The sequence below is a fragment of the Saccostrea echinata genome, unplaced genomic scaffold, assembly GCF_033153115.1.
Source record: "Saccostrea echinata isolate AGI-Se365-2 ecotype Australia unplaced genomic scaffold, CSIRO_AGI_Sech_v1 ptg000001l, whole genome shotgun sequence".
Classification (NCBI taxonomy): Eukaryota; Metazoa; Mollusca; class Bivalvia; order Ostreida; family Ostreidae; genus Saccostrea; species Saccostrea echinata.
The window spans coordinates 6,947,580-6,969,572 of NW_026889750.1; the positions used below are offsets into that span (position 1 = coordinate 6,947,580).

The 21,993-nt window shown below is 31.9% G+C and overlaps 1 long non-coding RNA gene across 1 annotated transcript; it reads left to right on the plus strand.

Moving 5' to 3' along the window:
- The first annotated feature begins 1,601 nt into the window (after positions 1 to 1,601).
- On the plus strand, positions 1,602 to 21,384 carry LOC133182916 (uncharacterized). The gene is made up of 4 exons (XR_009720565.1): positions 1,602 to 1,988; positions 6,091 to 6,167; positions 16,078 to 16,097; positions 21,324 to 21,384. It is a non-coding gene; the product is annotated as an uncharacterized LOC133182916 (long non-coding RNA).
- Positions 21,385 to 21,993: the final 609 nt, after the last annotated feature.

A 21,993-nucleotide genomic window follows, 5' to 3' on the forward strand; every position in this document is an offset into this window, starting at 1 on the left:
TTTCATAAAGATACAATAGTTTCTGTATAGACTATAAGTCTGCAGAATTTGGGGACAACCCTCGTTTATTATGGACATATTGTTTTTCTTTGAAATCCATGAAAAATATTGTGTTTTTCGATCGCGAGTAGAGTTGGTCTGTTCCAAGCGTAAAATTCCTGTAGTATTCATAGTAACAGATAATGCAATTCAACTCATTCAGCTGATTTGTCGGTTTTAAGTCACGCTGGTACCTGGTTCTGCATGAAAATATCATCTGACGCCAGAAAACATAGCTCTTATGCAAGCATGTTTGTCCAAAAATGAAATTCTGATACATATCTGCAGAAAATGTCAAAAAGAATACTTATTGAACAAGTTTGATTATGAATTCTAAAGAGATTAAAGTGGATTTCCACTTGCTCTATACAGTGGTGAAAACGGAAACATAACATGCCTCCACGAGCTAGTCACTTCCTAGGTACACTTCTATGAATAATTTACCTTAGCCATTAACATTCTCGCTGTAGTCTCACTAAATCTCGCCAGAGCTTCAGTACTGCAGTCGCCCGCGTGGCGCAATGGAGCCAGGATTTGATGTGGCGTCTCTATATGAGTGAAAATTCTCGAGAGGGACGTTAAACAAAAAAAAAAAAAAAAAAAAAAAAAAAAAATACAACCGGCAAACAGTACTGCAAACTCCTTGTATATTATAATTTGCAGAGAACACAGAAAAAAGTTTCCGATCACATTAAAAAAAATTTACAGTTACGAGTTTACACTGAAAAATTTACTGATGCTGTCCATTTTCCAATGACATACACTACTGTAGATTCCTTATTTTACGCGATTACTTTATGGCGAAATGGCCCAGAGCCGTCAAATCGCGAGAACAATAATTCGCTAGTAGACGTTAATCTAGAGATTTTACATGTATTTCAGCATCATAAAAATAAAAGCGAGTAATTTTATTTCGCAAGTGGTGCTTCCCACGAAACTTCGCGATAATTAATTCCTCGCGTATATTTGGGAATCTACAGTAATTTTCCTTTCATACGCCTATAAGTGAACACAAAATGAATCGAATCGAACAAATGAAAGAAAATCACAGAATTTTTTAAACATAAATGCACATCAGTAGATGAAATAATACCAATAAAGGATAGTGAATATCCACCCATACAATAATTAATGAGCAAATTTCCAGATGTGATATAAATACAAAGCATTATAAGTGTGCCAAATTTCATTCCTTGGTTAAACTATGCATACTGTAGTAAAGGTAACCCATGTCAGCATGGTTAACAAAGATTGTGTCAGGTCTTCTAATAAACGCAAACATTATGCACCAAAACAGAGCACTAACATAGTTGTCCTAATTAATAGAAAAAAAATTAATAGGATAAGAATTACGAAGCAATTATCTGTTTATTTAATGTGTTCTTTTCATTTAATATAAACGGGGGAGGGGGTTAGGGTTAGATTCTTTTCTGACAAGTAAACGTTTTGGAATAGATTATCGGGGGGGGGGGGGGGTATACTGCAACAAAGAGTGGTTGGTGGGGGTACATTGTAACAGGGCTTTTAAGAGAATTTTCATACTCAATTACACATGTAAACTACACCGAGAAAGGAAGTGAGATACGTTACTACATGTACATGAAAGGTGCTAGATTCACAGAGGATCGTGTAGTACATGTAAGGTGCTAGTTTTACAAAGGATCGTTATCGATACAAATACAGTGTAATTAATTTAAAACAAATGCACTTTATAATGAACTACTTAACAAACTAATATATAGGTCATTGTTCAAAGTTCTTTCCATGTTGTCAAACTTTTGTTTGTTTTTTTTCCTTCAATTTACAATATTCTGTTGATTTGAAGCAGAAAAGTAAAAATCGTAAAATTTTCATTTTTATATCCTTTAGGCCTCAACCTCACAGGAAAGAATCCTTCCTGACAGTAAATGTGATACTGATTCAAGCGGATCATTTGCAAATACTTCGAGGTTTGTACTTCTTTATTAAAGATGAACTGAGTTTAAAAAAATCAATCCTATACAATACAATTACCTCCCCTGAAAATCAATCAATTACCTACATGTACAATATTAATGTAGATTTAGGCTGTTGGCATTTCTTTAAGATCTCATAATAACCCCTTACAACCATGAATCCCTAATATATTCACAGAATGACGTTGAACTATGAGGCGACGTTTACTGCCAAAAAGTGATATCACCTATTCAATTGGTGATATCTCCTATTCGAATAAGTGATATCACCTATTCGAATAGGTGATATCACCTATTCGAATAAGTGATATCACCTATTTGATTTGAATAGGTGGTATCACCTATTCGAATAGGTGATATCACTTAATCATTTTGAATAGATGATATCACTTATTCAAAATATTAATGAAATAACAATTGCTCCCAAGACTATAACCTTTAATTCTCATTTACTTTCACTTTCGTTTTATAACTTACCGTTCTTGGAGACAATGGATTACAGCTTCGCATTTAGTTTTAAGCACCCCAGTAGAATGTGTAGTTGGATTTGCTCACAAACTATATTTATTACACTTATCTATAATGTATACTATACGGAAAATGCCCCACTTTACATAATAAAGAGAGAAATGTATGCCACTCTGCTATACCTCAGCTTGGTATAATTTATAAAATTTATATAACTTTACAGGGGTCGATAACATGTCTCGGACTCAATTGCAGGGGAAAATGGGGCAGTCCGAATTTGCTTGGTTCCAGTGGAAATCTACGCAAGTGAGTTAAGGCTAAGTATAGACATTTCTATGAAAATGAACTAATTAAAACACATAAAGGCTATACTTATTAAACAGAAAAGGTTAAAACTTATTTTCTAATGCAAACTTGGTACCCGCGACAAGTGATAGCCAGTACACATTATGACGTCATATTATGACGTCATTGCTCTCTACTACACAAAGTTATAAAGAACATCAACAAAAAAGCTTCGGCGCAAGGGCATACCCTATTTATTTTTACAGAAACAGGGTCTAATTAGAAGCAGAATATTCCAAGGATTTGTGATATTGCTGCACAAATGTCGACAGATCAATTGTTTAGTTATTATTTGTAAAGTTTTGAGTTGAAACGGAGTAAAAATTCACAGTCCAGCGTAAGTTTCCTCAAATTTTTATCAAACGAGAAAGTGCATAGGATTTGTGCAGCACTTTTATTAATCTTTAGAATATACTTCGCTTTATTATAAATTATTTACTTAAAATTAAATAGGGTATGCCCTTGCGCCAAAGCCGTTTGTTGATGTGTTTTATCACTTTGAGTACTAAAGAACAATGACGTCATAATGTGACGTCATAATGTGCATTAGGTATAACATGCCTTGGGAACTAAGTAAGTATAAGAAAATGAATTTAAGCTTTCTCTGTATAATAAATATACCTATTTTGCATTTTTATTAGCTCATTTGCATAGAAACGCCTATACCTAGCCTTAAATCACTTGCGTAGATAGTCTTGAGGAAGGGAGCATTCATTATTTATTGTTGTAAGAAATGCAAATAGGTAATATAACCTATTCGAATTGGTGATATAACCTATTCGAATAGGTGATATCACCTATTCAGCACCCATTCATTTCCAATAGGTGATATCACCTATTCAAATAAGTGATATCACCTATTCGAATAAGTGATATCACCTATTCCAATAGGTGATATCACCTATTCAATTTGAATGAGTGATATCATTTATTCGAATCGGTGATATCACCTATTCGTATAGGTGATATCACCTTTTCGAATAGGTGATATCACTAAATGGCAATAAATACTAAAACGGCGCCTCATATTGAACAGACAAGTAGAATAAACAGAACTATATCTCATTTTCCGATGGAATACTAGTTTCTGTCTGATTTAAGTGAAAGTAAATCTTAAACAGGAAGAAATAAGACCTTTTAGTCAAGGTCTTATGGCACGTTCCTCGAATATCTGATTTTGCTTCTCTTCGTAACATACCAAAAATCTTTTCAATTATTATTATCTTGCTATTTCTGAACTGTTTTCAAAATTTATTTTGAATTCAAAAATATTGTATTTCAAAAATATAACCATCAAAAACTGTGATATGAGCAATTCAAGTGATATCCACTAGGGTTGTATAAGAAAAATCCTCCTCTGGTATCTTGCACAAATCCCTGGTAATGTACCTCAATTTTTTGTGAGGAAACTTCTTAAAGGAGTAATACTTCAATGACAAATTCCTGGGGAAAATTAAATATTTTTGAGGAACGTGTCATCTGACCTTAAAACTGAAAAGTTGCTTTCTGTGACTTTTCAGTGTCCATTCAGTCACTGAATGGCAGGTACATTTCAGTGACCTTTCATTAACCTTTCATCTATAATTCAGGCACAATTCAGTCATCACTCAGCAGACACATTTCAGTTATCGCTGTGCCCTTTCCATCACCTTTCAATGATCTTACAGTTAATTTTCAGTTGTGACATTCAAAAACTTTTTATCGGCTTTTCATTGGTATAAAAGTAACCGTTTCTTAACAATTTATTGAATTACATGAATCTATATCTTAAAAATGTTTTGTGTTATTCTTATTGTATGTATAGTAGGAATACTAGTAAACAGATAGAACTTTATATGGTGAACTGGCAATGGCTAGATATTCAATTACGCTTAATTGTTTACAAATTTTTTTAACTGCGACAATAGACCATAAAATATTTGTCTAAATATAATAATAGATAATAATTTTAAATATTACAGTTCAACTGTGGACACATAGAAATTGAAATTAAAATTATTTAAGAATTTCTAATTCGATGAACAAAATAGATTTAGAAAAGGAAAATTCTTTAAACGAAAAATACAATGATTCTATATTCGTCAAAGAACTTGCGCTTTTTCTCTTTCTCTCTGTAAAATCACTAAATGTGATAAATATTTTAACAAGCTTATTCAATCTAGTTTAATTTGTCCATCTAATGCAGTTAGTTTACATGGAATTTCTCAGAGTAGAAGCAGAGACAAAATTAATTATTCATACCTCTTGATGAAATCAAATGATATTTGGATTAAAAAAAATCATTTTAAAATTAATTAATATATAATTTTTCAGAGTGTTGTATTTACAACAAGGTGAAGCAGGGACCTATTAGTATAAAGGTCCCTGTGTGAAGATTTATGGTGTGTTTGTTTTGCTTTCTAACATTTCTACTCTGAGTTTTTGAATTATAGTTTCTTTGGTTTTCATTAATACCCAATAAATATTCCACTCTTCTGAAATGAAAAGAATAGTTAATATATACTTGGTGAAGGTACAAGTATGTGTGTCAGTCAAATGCATCCTGAAAAGCGTAGTTATAACACTTTTCAGATAACAGGATTTCGTAAGTGCACTTATACATGTATAATACTTCGGTCTGAAATGCTCTAGATATTTGTAAGTCATAATATTATACCGGAAATTTATGAAAATATGAACATCAGATCTATATCCAAGCCCAAAGCTTGTGTCCGTCGCTGATGTCATTATCCCGACAAGAGGCTTGTAATTATTAGTCTGCACCAAAATCTGCGCAAAGATGTATACAAGATACATGTATATACTCGCCAAGCTCCTCGCTAATAGGTTATATGTGTCCCAATTCGATTTCTACACATTTATTAATATTAATCGGCATTATTATTCATAGAAAAGTGGCAGCGCCTTAATGGATAAGGTTCGAACCTAGAATTTGTCACGGATTTGTTTTATATTCACTTTTATTCATTTTTTTTTTTTTAAAGATTCGAAAATAGCTGAATTTGATACTAATAACAGAAAAAAATGTGAAAAACGTAAGTTAAAAATAAGCAGATTATTTAATAAAAATTACAAGTGAAATATAACTTAAATGCCACTGAAATGTATCAGCGTTTCACTCGACTGAATTGTAATTGAAAGATCACGGAAATGTTACTGATAGGCTCCTTTTTACGGAAGCGTCTTAGCCACATAATATTTTTTTTTTAAGTTGGTAGTTGCATCTATAGTACTTTTTTGTTAGAGAACTCATTTTATAATTGATGTTTATCTTCTTGAAAAGGACATCCAAGGAAGAAGTGAGTGAGAGCAGTGCAGGACAATGCCCACCAAGGTTTTTCGAAAGCGGGGAAAAGGCAAGTACTATATTAACTGATTTAAAATATGGCTTTGCAAAAAAAAGTGTTAAAATGAAATTTCCAAAATTGTTCTCAGACTATACATAAATGTTAATATAACGCACATTTCATAAAAAATTATGCAGTCATTCAAGCCATTGTAATAGAATTCAGAATGACATCAAGATATTTTGCTTCTTGTATATTTCACACATTAAATTTGTCACACTGGAATAAATTCCTTCGTGATACTGAATGGTGAATTCGGGGAATTAACTCTGGGAGTACTGCAACTGCTAATCGGCTTCTACAGGAATATCTAATTGGAAAAATGGAAACAAAGTCCGATTTAACACAAATAGATCTTTATTGATAGAGCTCTCGGTAGAAAGTATGAGAACATACAATTAAAGGTGCTTAGACACAGATTTGAAGTTAATATTTTCTCAAATTTTCTGTATAATATCACGACTTATATATTGCAATACCATTTCACACGAAAATATAATTAAAAACTTATTTTATCTGGTAATTATTGGAACTAATTCCTGGACGCGTTTGATTTACACATCCTTGCACTTTCACAAATTTTATCTTTATCCCTAACATTTAAGAAAAGAAGCGATTTTGTTGTGTATTAATGAAAAACATTACATCTATAATCCAGAAAATTCAGAGTAGAAATGTGCAAAAGCAAATCCCCTCACTAATATCGTCAGCCCGTGCTCAGTGTTGTGTACAGAGTTTAACAAATTGAATACACCCGTGAAACGTAAACTGTTTTTGTAAACAGGGCACGAGCTCTGTTATTGTTAATGTTTACGATTCACCGGGTGTGTTCAATTGTTAAAGTCTGCACACACCACTGAGCACGGACTGACAATACTTGAGTGGGTTTTGCTTTCGAACATTTCTATACTCTGAATTTTCTGGATTATAGTTTTTATATTTTTCATTAATACACAACAGAATTGCCACTTTTCTTAAGTATTAAGAATAAAATTAAAATTTGTTAAAGTGTAAGGACGTGTCAATCAAACGCGTTCAGAAATTTGAAGTTTCAATAACTACGAGATGAAATAGGATTTTTATTATATTTTAGTATGAAATGCTATAGCAACATATAAGTCATGAAATTTTACAGAAAATTTGAGAAAATATTAACTTCAAATCTGTGTCCAAGCACCTTTAAAACAAAACATTGACAAATCAATCACGGAATCTAGTCTGAGAACGATGTAATTAGCATGTATAAGTAGTTATATAATGCATAGCGCTTACTATAATAAATTCCATTAGATTTGATAAACTGAAATACTAAAACAAAACACACTAATTTAACCGTTGTGAGAAACCTTGTTTATATTTGATCGAGCTTAACTAATTTCTCAGACTAGAGAGCTCCGTTTAAATTAAGGCGGTACAATTCAATTCGTACAAAATATCATTCAGTTAATTCGTTTAAAAGAATTTAGAACAAAACCAAAAATAAAGATATCAAGATATTTTAAAGTTAATATAAAAATAATTCAACATTACGTAATAAAGGTAACATTATTCTACAGCTACAATGTTAAATGAAATTTATGAACTTCACACTAATTATTTAAAATAAAAAATAAAATGAGCTATCAAAAATATAAAGAAAAATCAGAATCAAAACTTTACTGATTATGAGAGAAAAAAAACTTTTTAATTTGATAAATATTGTCAAAAAGTAATTCAAGCTTACCTAATTGGAAAAATGGAAACAAAGTCCGATTTAACACAAATAGATCTTTATTGATAGAGCTCTCGGTAGAAAGTGAATTTGTTACATTCACTTTTCACCGAGGCACAGTACCGGACTTGTTTCATTAACCAATCAGGTAGCTTGTTATAAAAGAGTTAGGCCAATTTCGGCAATTCTTCTTTGATGTAGTTGACACTGATTACTCGGATTAACAAAAAGTGAAAGGTGTGAGGAGTCAGTTACCTGTATTACCGTAGAAGAGTTTCATAACAAAGGAAAGATTACATTTAGCCAAAAGCATGTAAATACTGAGCAAAATTTCGCAGTGTCAAACTAATTCCGAAAAGAATTTATTTCCAAAGAAGCCGAAAAAGGAAAGAATTTACTTATTTATCTAAGAGATGTCATGAATGTTTGATCTCCAATGAGAAGTTAATTGATTACAAAATAGGTGAAAATTGACTTTGAACCTAAGTGTTATTTGCCAAATTACAATAAAAATAGGAGTAAATATGGACAAAAGAAATAAAAATTACTAGCCTGTAATTTGAGAAATTTGACTTAAAATCAATATTCAAAAATAAAGTTTCATTTTGAAAATAGCAAAAGAAATCCATGAATTAAAATTCATGTGATACAACCTGTTACATTAAAAGTTTAAAATTTATCAATTTAAACTTATCTATAACAATCCTCCCCCTTGCCAAAGGAAGCTTTGGTCCACCAAAGCAAAAGAAATGTGGATTTTACTGACAACATATAATAATATATACAAACTTACAATTAAAGCAGGATTGTCATATGAAACAATATGCACACAGAACACAAAAATATAAAGAAATATACAAACATATGCAAATACAGTAGTCAGAGAACATCACTAAATGAACACATTGTGGAAAATACTCAGAAAGTGAATTAATTTTTTTTTTTTTTTTTTTTTTTTTTTTTTTTAATACATATATTTATTTTCTTATTATAGATACATACATGTAAAGCAAAATACAAATTAAACAGGTATGTGACCAAATTGATAATGGGAAGAAAAAAAAACTCTAGTATGTACAAGTAGGATAACATATTTACAGGTGCGCATATATAAGAAATAGCTGTTTTGTTATTTTTCTAATAATGAAATGTCTTCAAGAATGGCAGATATCTAGAAATAACATTGATGCTATGTATTCAATGTGACAATGACAATGAAGCTCAATCTAACAAATTTAAAGTCAAAATTGACATTTATGGGAAATGTTCTTTAAAATTTACATCATCAACAATAAAGGAACCAAAATGTGGTAATGGTTGATATAACCCATGATGAGAAATTAAAATGTGGACATCAAAAGGTTGTTCTGTAATTCTTTTTGCTTTATAAGCAGTGTAAAAATTTAGTTTTATTTCAGGTTTAACATTGACTGTTCTAGTACCTTTCAAATTTATAACACAAAAATCAGTCCAATCAATATGCATCTTTGATGAAAATAAAGAAAAATTCACAGAGATATCATGAATTTGAGAAGGTGGAACAATTTTCCAAAAAGATGGACATAATGACAATGTTAAAACAGGGATAAGGACACATTCACCACCTGTTGAAATTTCAAAAATAACCTGAGTATATTTTAATTTTCTTTTCGAAAACCAGAAATATGCAGAAAGAAAAAATAAAATGAATATCACAATAGATGATAATAAAACAGATGCATGATTCCATGAAAAATCTTTTAACAATAATTCAAAATCAGAATATGGGGAGGTAGTTGATTGGACAGGGTTGTAAATGAATGAGGGAAGTTCAGACTCTGATTTGACCTTATGTGTTTGTTGTAAAACAGCAATAATGGCTAGTAATTTTCGAACTTTCAAAAATGTAAAAATAACACCAAAAATAGCTAATAGTGCAAGTCCAATAGCAACAAGGTCTAAAATGTCATTAACGTTAGGCCAAGAAGAGTTAATTCTTATTTTGCCTTCAAGTAAGGGTTCTGCTAGAGAGTTGAAAACTACTTGATCTTTCTTAGCAACTTGAACCATTTTTGTTAAATTTAGATGAGCTTTTTGATCTGCAGCCAAAAATTGATTGGAATGAGTATACATTTTGAATTCCGGTAGATTGACTTGAATTGGCTCAAAAAACGTAGTGTCACCTTAAATAGATTTTAATTTTGAAGCAGTGAAAAATTCCTGAAGAAGTGCCAAGTTTACAGGATGTGCTATGGTAATATTATCTAAAGATTTATGACAATTTCCAAGTTTTGGGGAATAAAACAGATCTTTGGTAGTTAAAGTGCACCTGCATGGGACATGCAAAATACAAAATTTACACCCTGGTAAGATTTCTTGCTTGTTCGGATAATTCATGTCGATATTCCAACTATTATAAGCCAAAACAGAAGTACTTGAGAGTTCAATAATTTCAGATTTCGATACATCTTGCAAAAATCTAAAACTGCAAAAGGTTTGGATCCACTTTTTATTGTTTGCAAAAAGACCAATAATCCAAGATGGTGATGTTACTGGAGTGAGTGCTTTGTTAAGTGTACAATCTATGTAGGAGTCATGTTGGCATGATTCAATTTCAGCAACAGTAAATGTGGTGTAATATTGTTGATGTGAGGTAACAGCAAAATATGTAGGTAAATTGTTATAGATAAGTTTAATTTGATAAATTTTAAACTTTTAATGTAACATATATAAGACGAGCTTTTAAATTAGTGTATTTTGAATTTCTCTCATTCAACAATATTGCGATTTCAAATATGTGTTGAGAGTAAATAACTTTTTCGTTTTGGAGAATGACAATATTATATAAATTGTCAGATGAGAAATAATCTAAGTTCTTTACATGCATATTTATATAGCCATTGTTTATCAAAAAACATATGTTAATATGTAAAAATGCTGGGTTGGTAGAGGGCAAACAAATTAAATGTTTAAAGACGGCCTGATACACATCTTTAATCAGGTGGACCGATATGTTTTTAAGATTAGTAAATATACCTACTAATGCGCCATGAGAGGTTTAAAGCACTGAGTATGATTTTACTTCTTTATCTGGAATTTATGGTTGAGACTCAATGATTTAAAATATCGAACAATCTTTTCGTCATGACCCATTTTCCATTTAAAAATCAGTTAACTTTCATATGAATTTAAAGCCTAAAATTGTTGATACATGTATAGTATAAATTGACCCTGGATTTTACTTATACAATTTGTAAGTCTTAATTTATAAGATAGGACGAAATGCAATACTGGGTAATTTGACACTAGGGCAAGATTTCTCCTTCAGGGTTGAGAAAAAAGTGGGAAATACTCGTATTTCCCAGGACGGTGGGAAATACTCGTCTGGTATTTCCCGGGAAATACTGGTAAATAAAGTACAGCTACATGCTTCATGATTTTAATCATATCTGTTGGGATGTAAACAGTAGTACACCTAGTTAGCTATGATATTTAATCATTGTCTTTGATTTAAACAAGTTTTGGATACCCAGTAATGCCTTAGACATTTCCTTACAAAAGTTCACTCATACACCAGTGTCATTTGTTTCAAGACTTGAGTCAGGTAGAGGTGTAGTCTATACAGTAGCCATAAACATGAAATCCAAAGATCCAATTCGGGGTTTCTTTGATGTATGTGAAGAAAGGGCCAAGAAAATCGTGAAATGTAAAGATTGTGGTGAGAATGTCAGTGGAAAAAGTGACCGATTAAAAAATCACAAAGAAAAAATGTGATAAATTAAATCTTAAGACTAACCAGTTTTGTGGGACAATTGAGAGTGACAGTGAATCAATACCTGTGACTGTGTCACTTACACCTGTGTGCAACACACCTAAGAAGAGGCCATTTAGCTCTACTCAAGGTATTATCTCCTCAAAACAGGAGCACATACCTATCAAGGGTTTGTTCCCGTTTTGCACACATTTGAATTTTATGTATTGAAAAAAATGTGTGCAAAACGGGAATTTATCCAGGTAAGATAATTACTTAATTGTTATAGTCTATATAATAGTTGGGAATTTGGAGAAAGAGAATCTATGGAAATAAAAAATAATTAATTTTGAATTTATAAGAAAAAAACTATTTTAAAACATAAAAAATATCATAAATACTAAGCAAAACTATAATTTATTCATATGATTATCTCTGTCTCTCACTCTCTTTCTTTTATTAATCAAGAATGAATTCATTTACTCATTCATTTTTCTCTTTATGAAGTTAAAAAAAAAAGAAAGGGTGAACTGCGATAAGGATGTTTGTCTAACTTCATATTCAGTTGGGTTGGACAAATTAAATTTTATTCTTTTAAACTTAAATTATAATGCATTGGTAAAATACAGGCAATTCCAGGTAAATTCCAGACGGAGATCAGACTAAAATTGAAATCAAAACATATTTCACACCTATTGTTCTATACCTAATTATCAAATGTGTGCAAAATGGGAACACACCCTATCAAGAGTCATTTCGTTAAAACAACACGTTTGATTGATGTTCGTAACACCTAGAGTGATTATTAAAGTATTTAAGTTTATTGGTTGCTTTGAATGATTAAAAAAATCTGTAAAATATCCTATAAAGAAAAAAAACTCCAATTTTTGAAAATATCAATTTTGTTTAACAGAAAGTGATGGCATAGATGATGACACCAGTCTGGCAAATTCAACCCCTAAAAGGCAAATGCTACGTCAACGAAATCTTAATGATTATGGGATTCAAACAGATTCTGCCATGAAAAGTAAATTAGACGAGCAGATAGCCAAACTATTTTTTTCGTATAATTTGGCCTTTAACATTGCAGACAACCCCATACTCAGGGAAATAATTGAAATGCTTAGACCAGGATATAGCCCACCATCTAAAAAAGATATTTCTGGTCCCCTCTTAGATCAGGTTCATGATAAACTGAAAACAAATATGAAAAGTGAAATACAAGGGAAAATGTTGTCTTAGTTCAAGATGGATGGAGTGATATTCATTATACTCCTGTGATAGCTAGTAGTATTCATTGTGATGGAAATTCTTGTTTCTTGTCAGCTGTAAACACTTGAACTAACAAAAAATATGTCCAGTATTGTACAAGTATTGCTCTTGAAGCTAAAGCACAAGCAACTGAACTATTTGAGAGCCAAGTGATTTGGCTTGTGACTGACAATGAAAAAAAAAAATGCAGGTAATGAGGGAAAATGTTCAAGAGGTTGATAAGAATCTTACAGTGTATGGATTGATTGTATATTGTTTTACGTCCCATTCGAGAATTTTTCACTCATATAGAGACGTCACCATATACCGGTGAAGGGCTTCAAATTTTGACCTTTACTCGGCACTCAGGGCCATTGAGCAGTGAGGGATCTTTATCGTGCCAACGTCTGCAGTGACACGGGGCCTCGGTTTTTAAGGTCTCATCCGAAAGACCCGCAACTTTCACTCCAAGGTGCCGAGCGCATGGCGAAGGAACAGTTGCTACCTATATTTTATCGACTTAGGTCTGTCGCGGCCGAGATTCGAACTCACGACCTCCCGATCACGGAGCGAGCGCTCTACCGACTGAGCTACCGTGAACGGTACAGTGTATGGATGTACGAGGGGTGATCAAAAAGTTCGCGAACTAATTGAATAACTTCCATAAAAGAAATAATATTAGATTTCGGTGTTTAATATTTTTTAAAGTGATTTTAATGCACATCTGCTACCGTTCTGCCCATGCGCGAATCACGTGATCCAGGTGGTCACGTGACAGGCTTCGTAGCATTCTGTTCACAGAAGCTAAAGGATTTTTCCAAGTCTTATATTTCTGACCATGCAATATATTTTTTGAAACAAGAATTGTCCATTTGTCATAAATGGCAAATCTCGTCAATAGAATGGGTTGATAAGAATATCTTTTCCCAGTATTAATGATTATAATATTCTTAAAATAATCAACTTTATTTCTATCTGTAACTTGACGATCTTTTATAATAAATTGCTCAACTAAGGACACATCTCTTCCCCAGCTTACTTTCACTGAGCAAGAACAAACATCATTTTTAACCATCTTCCTGCCTTCACTAAAACAATCAATCCAATCATCATATTTCTGGGGCACTTCTTAGTGAAATACCTAGCTCTGTGAAACCATAATTACCATTGGATACTCGTTGGAATAGCCAACTCAGATGCATAGACACATATATCCGAAACAGACTATACATGCTCATGATCGCAGCACAAAATGAAGACATCATTGAGTCACGAATCAGAAATATTATCCATAATGTTGGACATTTCAGTGAGGCAAAACACTTTTATACACAGCTGGAGCCCATTGCAGATGCTTTGAATAGGTTACATGGTGATGTCATCTCCATTGCAGATGCTTGTGAAGTGTGGTTGAGTTGACTCCTTTCCAAGAACTTAGAGCCATACAAAGACAAAGTTGAAAAAAGATTTTAGCAAGCCATGACTCCAAGTCAATATTTCTGGCCAATATTATGCATCCTCTTTTCAAAGGCAAGAATCTGAAACCATGTCACATAAGTGAAGCCCGGGATATGTTGATGGAATCCCACCCAGAACTCGCACCAGACTTTTTCATTTTGTTATCAGAAACTATGAAACTGCCAAAAACTCTTCAAGATCAGAAAGCTCTGAACACTATTAAACCAGGGGTATGGTGGATCTGTGCCGACAGGACAAAATTATATCAAGAAAATATTTGCAAATACGCACAGAAATTGATGCAGATGCCAGTCAGCTCTGTCTCAATAGAGAATTTTTTTTCTAATTTTGCCATAATTCAGACCAAGCTAGGAAACAAACGTGGGGTGGACAAGGCAGGAAAACTTGTTTTTTGTTACAGGATGTTAAGGGGAAAAGAAGGCCTGGAGTGGTAAATTTGAGATAAATAATAATGACACTGAACTGACTAGATATATAATTCTGTGGAATTGTGTTTTTATGCTAACTGTCTGTATTTTAATTCTTAAACACATGTAGATGTTTAACATTGAATAAATCAAACAAATAAAGATTTTAATTTTGTATTTCCCAGTATTTCCCAGATTAGAGGAAATCAGTAGTATTTCCGGGACGGGAAATACCGGTATTTACCACTTGTAATTCCCACCACCGGTATTTCCCGGCCAACCCTGTTCTCCTTGGGAGAATTCCAGTAGTTCTCTAGAGTACAGATTTCTGGGTAAGAGCTGACTATTGGGAAAAATTCTTACTATATTCAATTCAATTCAATTCAATTCGTTTATTGACCAATTAAGGGCCCTCATGGGGCAAAAAGAAAGTACATTGTTAAAATGTATATAATGATTATGATCAAACACACGAAATACAACATACATATACATAAGAGGGAAAGAATTGCTTGATTGATAGAAAAGACGTACAAGTAGGGGAATACCCCAAAATATTTTATAATACCGTGCTTCTCTGTAGTTATACCCATACTTTCTGAAAAAGGGCCCCCAAACACAGCTGACTGAATTCTCTCTTTAGTTATGAATCTAGGGGGTCGTTGGTTAATAATTATTTCTAATAATTTCAATTTCTTCATTCGTTTCAGAGAAATCATATTTTTATTTAATTGTCACATTTCATATAATGTTATTCTATCCGTAAAGTTTTTATTTCTTTGCTAGCAAATGCATTAACTAAAATTCTAGCAGTAAATGAATAGCTGACCAATCCGATTTATTTACATTTTTAGTGATGGCAAACACTCGTTCCTTGAAAACTCTAGTTGTATTAGGATTAGCGTTTTTCACGATCGCCCATGCCTAGAGGTACTATCGCATTCAAAACTTTGCCACACCTCTTATCCGAGGAAAACGTAGGGTCTCCAAATCTCGGCTTTTGACATGTTTGAAATAACACGTTTTGAAATTTTTTTAAATCAATGTATAATGTATTAGATTCTGAACATCAACGAATTTTGCAAGATGAATTAAATACAAGCTTCAATCTAATTAGGGTGTCTATGAGAAAAGGAAAACATCACTCTGTTAAAAGGTTATAAAAATCTTTAGATAAACAAAGAATAACAGGAATATTCACTTGCATTAATAAATTCTGTCATGATAATAAGATATATCAGATTTTTTTTACACATTTTAAGTAAGAAAACAATTAACATGAAGGAAAACCAGTTCAAAATTATCTTTCAATTTCAATGTCACTGATTGATTTTTTTTCAGACAGGAAAATGGAATCCAGATTCGGTAAGAGGCGAGTTTTTAAACATTTTTTTTTTCGTATTATTAATAATCACCCCATTGATAAGTTTCTATGAGACTCTACACATCCAACATCATTAGGTCATTTTAGTCAGTAAACAAACACCATCTATCCATATGCATTGACATTTCCTACTTGAATGTGTGACCTTTAATCTAGTTTTAGCAGCTGTCTATTCATGTCTTCTCATAAATCTTGCAAGTCTGAATTAAACAAAATTCAAATATTGTAATTTTTAACATTTGTGGATTAATTTTCGTTAAATTCTTCGAACGACTTGCATCCCTCAGGAATAATCAGTTACTTCTGATAAAACATCAATATAAATAAGCTAAAAAAAATGCGTACAATTGATTCTTGTATTGCAAAATTTTAAATATTTCATGTCTCTTGATAGGGCTTCGTAGATATCAATTATAATTTGGCAATACCAACCTGTTGCTCCTTGTAAAAACACAGAAATTGATAAGTTTAATGAAAATGAAATTATCATTGTTTGTTGCATTATATTTATATGTAGCTGAACAATGAAACATTTAAATATGTCATTTACAGCAATAAATTTATACGTAAATGTGAAATTTGGGGGACTAATTATTAAGTACGTAATAATTGTTGCAAAGGCATAGAAGGCATCGATCGTCTGCTGTCTTTAAAAAAATAGTTCTCTAACTAAAGAAAATGGTTGCTCCGTTTCTGTTCCTACTGAAAGACCTTAAAAAAGAATTTATCATGTGTTTCATGTTTTAATGATCTACAGAGACAAAATATAGTATTAACAGAGTGATTAAGAGATCTTTCTCGAGTATTCCAAGACAATTCATTGAACATTCGCACTAATCATGTACAGATTACATCTTTTTGTACGATCAAAAGACAGAAATTGTTAGGATATGTAATGTTCTTTGGGTATATTAGTTTTGTATAGCTCAGGTAAGCAAAAGACTTAAGTGGGATTATATCTGATCATATGAAATATGAATATAACGAACAGTAATGAAGCCCAAATGTTTACATTTGCTGTGCTTTCCTACTAAGCCAACTGAGAAATTGATTTGAAAGCCATTTTTGTGTATACTCATGCGTAGAAATATACACGGAGAAACTGGCGCTAAAGTTACGACACAATCAGGCTACAGAGACGTTAATAAAAATATGACGATATAGGGTAGCGAGAAATTCAAACATTGAATATATTTTTGGTGCATTTAAACATGTAAAATGTAGATAAAATGAATTTTTAAGTTAAGTGTGAATTATTGGTGTGTAAATTATACAGACTTGTCACGTAGGCTTATTTTTTATGAAGCGCTAGCGCTCTTCATGAAATATACCTACGTGACAAGTCTGTGTGATGTACACACCAATGACTCACAATAAACTTAAAACATTCATTAAAAGTCCATTGAAACAATACAAATCGGGAGCAGAGTAAACTCAGACCTCTAAAAAACATCAGACGATGGATCAGGTGCACTAGAGTAGTAAGGATTCCCTGTCGACCGGTCACACCCTCCGTGTGCTCATTGTCATAATCGGGCATTGAAAAATCCGTGGACAATTCAGTCTTTAAATAATGGCCTAACAATTAGTATGAAAAACGTCAGTCAGCACTTAATAATAGAATGCATTTGCTGACAAGGTCATCGTATCGACCATAAAACTGGCGAAATGATGACTTTAAAGGAAACTGTTAATATCCTTTTTTCCTCAACTTGTTTGTCAATAGCTTGCTTCGTTTTGGAACCTGGGGCATGCAAAGGTTGTCTTTCTCTCTGTCTAGTAACCGGTTGTCTGGGTTTTTTCACATTTTTTGCCTTCTTCTTCTGAGTCACAAGGCAGATTTTTAAACAAACAAAATATAATTAAGTGTACATTCAAGATCCTCAAGCCATCCCCCCGAGCTAGAAGGAGACACTAAAGGGGTAAATGTTTGGATTTTATAGGAAAAATCCTTTTAAAAGATTGTTCTCAAGAACAGCAAGGTTACAATTAGTCATATTCATAAGGAAACTTCCTGGCACGTTAAATTCCATAATTTTACTGTGTGTCGAGATTGGTCTGGTTGGTTGGATCCTGCTATCAAAAGTATTAAGAAATTTTTATCAAGAATATTTTTAGAATTTACACAAATAGTTTATTGAAACATCAAAAGAAAAAACGGGGGTCAGTGTGCTTCTCTTGGCGCTTTGGAGCATTTGATATGACCTTTTGCACTCGTATTACGCCAAACATACATGTTTTCCCCCAATATTTTTTATATAAATAAATTATGAGACCAAATACAACCTTATTTTATCTTGAAAATTAAAACATTAAAACTTGTAACAACGAAAAAAGATTCAAATTACTTCAAATAGTCAATTATTTGACCTTTCTACACTCAAAAAAATGCCATTTTTATAGCATTACAAAAAAAATCTTCTTTTTTTTTTTTTTTAAAATTACGATTTTGCTGAATTTCAACAGAGTGGTTAAAATTATCTAATATACATGTATTCAAAAAGAAAAATTAAAAGTTAGGGTCTGAGATGTTTTTTTTTTTAAATATAACTTTAATAGTGTTAACTTTTAGCTAAATTTGGGGTTATTTTTTCTAAATTTTCACAATATATTTGCTATATTTGTCACATAAATAATTTGGGACAAGCATAAAACATTTCACTGCACGAAATAACTGTGTGTGCATCCTGGAATGACTGTTATACACTTGATTTTATAATAATATATTGAAATGTAATAGAATAACAAATTTCAAAAAGAGATAATGTCTGTATAAATTAAGAATAATTATTGATTTTTATGAGTAATTTTTTTTAAAATCATTTAAGTTGGATCTCCTAGTTACATGTACTTAGATCTCAAATTAATAAGGCATTTATAAGGATATAACATTGTATAGAGTTTCATGACGATATAATGGAAAATAAAGTATAGTTTTCAATAATTAAATTTGACCAGTTTTTTTATATTGTAATGTAGTAACGCAGATTTAAGTTGAAACGACTTAATTTAAATGACCCATGTTGATGACTTGGATGTATCATCCACAACGACGTAATGAGGACAAAGTTTTATTTATTCAAGAATAATAAATGCACAACTTTCAAAATACTGTTGCAAGGGTATGAATATGGAAATGACGAACAGTATTCAAGCTCAAAGTCCATTAAAACAATACAAATCGGGAACAAAACAAACACAGACCTCCAAAAACATCAGAGTGCCAGGATCAGGTGCTATGGAGGAGTGAGCACCCCTTGCCGACCGGAGACACCCGCCGTGTGCTCCTTGTCATGATCTGTAAATAACGGAAAAATCCCTCGGCAATTCAGTGAGTAAATAATGGCCTAACAATTAGTATGAAAAAAGTCAGTCAGCATATGACTTAATGATAGATTGTATTTGCTGACATGACCATTGTATCGACTATAGAACTAACAAAATGATGGCTTTTAAACGAGACTGTTGATATTCTTGTTTAATAATCAATTTGTTTGTCAATAACTTACCTCGTTTTAGAAATTGTTCATACGCAGAACATACTCTTGCGCATCGAATCAATTGAGAGATATACACCCAATATGCAGGTGATAAGGATTTATATAAGGAATAACTGTCTAATTTTTTGGAATCATGATGTGATCAATTGAGTGGCTTGCGTGATAATTTGCATAAACGCCGAAGGCGTTTATGCATAAAATTATCACGCAAGCCAATCGATTGATCATCGTCATGAATCCTAAAAATCTGACAGTTATTCCTTATATTTACATGCTCCTGATTCTGCAAATTCCCGTGCTAATAGTCCCGCTTTTATCTCTATTTGTCCCGCCCCGCACGTGATTTTTTTTAACCGCGCCTATCGATGAACCAGTAGATTTATGTAGAAATAAAGTATATTTACAATTTGTAATTTTATCTCGGACAAAGACATTGGAAATGTAAATATTGCTGCATAAGTAAGAGAAGTTGACGATTGAAAGGTTAAAGTCATCACGTTTATCAAAAAGCTTCGTTGTTAGATTACCATTAACGTCTTTTCTTTAGTAAAATATCCAAATATGAAACAGATTTCTCAGACTCTGTTGTATCGTTTATTTCAAGCTCACTGGGATATATCTTGTCAACATATGAATTGAAATAACTATTGCTAATTGAAAATATCGTCGATATATCTAAATGTCGAGTTGAATTATTTTAAAAATTAAAAAAAAAACTGTATTCAAAAACATTCCAGTCTTATAAAAAGTCATCTACATACCTTTTATCTATATTATATTTTATAGATCACGCTTCATGAGTTGTGGGTATTAAAATGTCCTGATCAATTTAAAGAGGAAAAAGCCTCTTTAAATTAGCTCAAATCAGTGATTAATTTTGGGCCGCAGCGTTATCAGGTTAAGATAATTTTTCAAATACAAAAAAGAAGAGAAATTAAAAAAACAATTCTCAACTGCAAGGACGATGGATCAGCAATATTTGATATTGATACATGTATGATATGGATGTATTACCATGTAGTGTAGGTTCAATCTTAATTAAATAATGGTCCAAAAGGCTAGGGCAAGGCCACAACAAAGGTTCAAAATTTTGCATTGTATTGTAAAAGGATATTTTGAAAAGAAAGATTGTGTTTGCTCAAAGCATGTACTCAAAGAGTACATGTAGATTAGGGTTTCGATTTGGAAACAAAGATGTAAACGTAAACTATATTGAAATTCTTAAGAACAAAAGGACCACAATTTCTGAAGTTGACATTGAACCTGAAAGTACTGTAAATCAAAATTTGTGACATGATAGACTTTATTTTGGAGAACAAAATAAGGATTTTCATTGAACAAAAAAGAAGAGAAATTAAAAAAAAACACAATTCTTAAGAACGATGGGCTTTATTTTGGAGAACAAAATAAGGATTTTCATTAACCTTTTCATTTGTCAGAAAGAGACTGTTAACTTAGTAGTGTCGTGACCCAGTATATCTCTTGTTAAAGATTAAAAATTGTAGCTTAACGGTATTACAAGTCAAACCTAATATTTATCTTGCATGTTATTTATACTTGAAGATTAATACTCCTGCGATCTCGTAACATCGACTCAAGTGAAATGCTGTAGAATACTAAATCATTTTTAACATAATCATATGAAAGATTAAAAGTTTGCTAAAAAACTCAATAAACTGACACAATATTTTTTTTTATTATTTTTAGCTCGAAGGATATGTGTTCTACGACGGACACCATTACAGGTAAACAAAACCCTTAAGTAAGCATGAATTTTCATCTCAAAAAATTAGTTGGAACTAAGATGCTGTTTTCCACATTTAGATATTGTATTTGTTTTTAAGCTTTAAACAGAAGTAAGTATTTATTTCATGTTTATGAAGCTATAAACGACAAGGAATTGATAATTTCACCTATGCGGCACTGTGCAAGAATTGCCATGCGCTTCCATGTCATTTATAATACTCATTTACACTAAAAACATTTATATTTACATTTCTAAATCATTGTTTATGCATTCTACCTATATAGGTTTGGATACTGCACAGAAATACAAATAAATACTTTTTATATATATCTTTCTCCTACTCTCTATCTCTTTTCCTAATTGATATGTGACAATTATACAAGCACAGAGAGAGAGAGAGAGAGAGAGAGACACTTACGATGCATTTATGATACAGTGTTATAATTCCGGCTTTTACTATATATATTATGTTTCTTGGTATTAACAGTACCTATTGATAAAACATTGCCAATGGAATAAATATCTGTATCTTTTATTCTTGTAGACAGTTCGTAAGCACAAAGTCCGTAAGTACAATCCAACAACAAACAGTCCAAAAAATAAATTGTTAACTATAGTTTACTAAAATTA